The 3,051-nt window shown below is 47.5% G+C and overlaps 1 pseudogene; it reads left to right on the forward strand.

Moving 5' to 3' along the window:
- Nucleotides 1-767: 767 nt before the first annotated feature.
- LOC114047925 lies at nucleotides 768-951 on the forward strand (annotated as a pseudogene).
- The last annotated feature ends 2,100 nt before the right edge of the window (nucleotides 952-3,051 follow it).

Raw genomic sequence — 3,051 nt, forward strand, 5'->3', positions numbered from 1 at the left:
GTCTGAACCCTTCAAGCCACACTCTTCCTCATTAACATACTCCCTCCTTCCAACCAGTCACCTTCATGAGTTGAAGAGTTGATGAATTGATGAATTCAAACACACCTTGACCTTTGATAAGTACTTCTGAAGCATCCACTCTGCACATGGCATTTGTTAGAACCTGGGTGAAAGTACACAGTCCAAAACCACCACAATAATCAATAGATTAATCAATAAACATTGTTAAGTGCCTACTGTGTATCAGGCACTTTCTAGAACCTAGTTGGAGATGCACAGTCCAAAACCACCATGAAACACACACACACACCCCTCCTGTGTCATTGAGAAACTTCTCTTCTAAAAGAGGAAAATGGAATAGCCATGGAGCACTGAAAATCCAATGTACAAAGTAGAGAAAGGAGCAGGGGATTATTGCCAATTGGGAAAATGGGGAAAGGCCTCTTGTGGACCCTGCACTTGGGCTGAGCCATTGTGGGAGCTTGGGATTCCAAGACTCTGGTTGGACCAAATCAAGAGGGAGGGCATTCCAGGAGATGAGGAGGGGGCCATGTGCAAAGGCAGCTAGAGATACAGTTTTGTGACCAGGGAAGGTCAGGCAAGGAGTTTGTTTTGTTTGGAGTGTAGAGTACATGAGGGTAAGTGAGGTGCAATCAGGTTGGAAAGGGAGGCTGAGGTAAGATTGTTTATTTCATGCCAGACATGCCAAAGACTGGAGTTTATACATGATGCAGGTAGTAGTTGGGAGTTCCTGAATCTTCTTGAGCCAGGGAGAAAGTAGTGGTTGGGCCTGGGAGCTTTCCCTGAAGGTATAGCAAGGAGGTAACCACAAAGAAGATCTGTGTGAAGCAGGTTTGTGACACTGCTTGTCAGCAGCTGTCACCTGTCATTGATTATCATTCTTCCTTCCCTTTGGGTTGGGTGAAAGGAAAAGGATGCAGGCTGAGTGGCTCCTGCTCCTCTTTTCTCATGTGGTGACTTAAAATTAGGTTAAGTGGTTTTGTTAGATGTATCTGGAGGAAATGTCCTGCCATGGTCCTGACTTCTAGCCTGAGCCTCTATCCATTGGGCCACCTAGCTGTCCCTAAAGTGCTTTACCACTTAGTTTTATGTACTGTTTTCTCTCCTTTTCTTCTTTCTAGATTAGGTGGAAGGATATTTAGGGAAAAATTGGAGATCAAATCCATTCCCAATCTCCCCCAAACCCCCAGTCAAAAATGAGTAAAAGGTGAGAATCCCTGTGAACCGCAGGTTGGAGGTAGGTTCACAACTAGACATTGCCTCCTTTTCCACTTGACTTTATCTTACCTATGAAATTCCCCAGCCCAGCCCATTCAAAACACTCCTCTGCACCATTTCCCACTTAGCCCCTGCTACCGTTCACACTCCATTTATGGCCAAAACATAATCATGGGGATTTCCATCTTTGTTAATTTCTTTTCTTGGGGGAAATTAAGGGTGAGTTTCAATCACCAACATTTCCCCTAGTATGTCTCCACCTACTCAAGAAAGAGAAGAAAAGAAGAGAAGAAAGTCACACACCATCCCCCACCCTCACTACACTGTTAGGGTGGTAATTGAGAAGAACAGAGGGGTTTGGATCAGCAGGAGGGACTGAGCAAGGCATTGGGAGCAGTGGCTGCATCTAGGAGAGTGTCAAGGACCTGGGACCCACTGAGACTATAAACTCTCTCCACTGACTGACCAGAAGGGATCCTGCAGAGGGATAGAGGATGGCTGGCCTACCACACCTCTGGCAGGCAGGGAGAATGGGAGGACCAGATGAGGTACAACACTGTGTGCTGTCCCCACCCCACCCCCCACATATTGCACCCTGAGTTTCCTCACCATCCTTTCACTGCTTTGGGAGATGCTCTACTGTAGGTGCAAGAGGCCCACAGAGCCAAAACCAAACCCTTCTCTTCACGAGCATCACAAACCTACATACACTTTGCAGTCACATCCAGACATCCAGGTAGCTATATGTTTCCCTCCAGGCTCCAGCCCTGCTCCTCTACCTTACCCATCACACAGTGAACTGTTTTTGGAGGAGAAGAGAAAACCTGTTCGTTCACTGAACATTGTGGACTTGTCCTCCGGGTCTCCAAAGAAATGGGGGGAGGCTGCTTCTCCCCAACTCCAAAGCTGACATTGGTCATCACAATGATGAAGCACATCTTGACCTTTAACAAGCACTTTTGAAGCCTCCACTCTGCACAAGGTACTTGTTAGAAGTTGGGTAGAGATACACAATCCAAAACTACCACAAAACACACATATACTGTGTCTTTGAGAAACTTCACTTACCACAAGGGGAAAATGAAAACAAATGGAAGCCACCATCTGGCTTTGTCTCACCCATTTTTTCATTCTCCTTGATCTAAATGATCTAACACAACCTACCCTTGCTTCCTTCACTTCCCTTCCCCTCACACATACAACTCCCCCCTGCACTCTTATTCCTCCCATGCCATCCACACACTGCATGGTCTTTGCCTTATAATGTTAGGGCAAAATGACATCTGGGTCCTCCCGTTAAACCCTCCTCCTTCCAATGCCCTTCTCCTCCTCCTGGACATTGCCTATTGCCACCTACCCGAGGCAATTGGGTTTGTCTTCTGTTTAGCCCATCTCCCCCACTGATACCTCCAAGAGGTTGCCTGGCATTATCCTCCACCAATATGGGCCCCTGCCTCCCAATTTGGCCCCAGCTCCCAGACCCAAGCACTACTTGCTCCCCAGCTCAAGAAGATTCAGGAACTCCCAACTGCTACCTGCATCAAGTACAAACTGCAGTTTTTGACATGTCTGGCATGAAATAAACAATCTTACCTCAGCCTCCCTTTCTAGCCTGATTGCACCTGGCTCCCCCTCATGCACTGCACACTCCAGACAAAACAAACTCCTTGCCTGACCTTCCCTGGTCACAAAACTGCACCTCTCCCTGCCTTTGCACATGACCCCCTCCTGATCTACTGGTATACCCTCTCTCTTGATTTGGTCCAGCTAGCCTCTTGCAACTCCAAGCTCCCGCAATGGCTCAGCCCAAGT

The sequence above is a fragment of the Vombatus ursinus genome, unplaced genomic scaffold (assembly GCF_900497805.2).
Source record: "Vombatus ursinus unplaced genomic scaffold, bare-nosed wombat genome assembly UNPS02001477.1, whole genome shotgun sequence".
In the NCBI taxonomy this organism is placed as follows: domain Eukaryota; kingdom Metazoa; phylum Chordata; class Mammalia; order Diprotodontia; family Vombatidae; genus Vombatus; species Vombatus ursinus.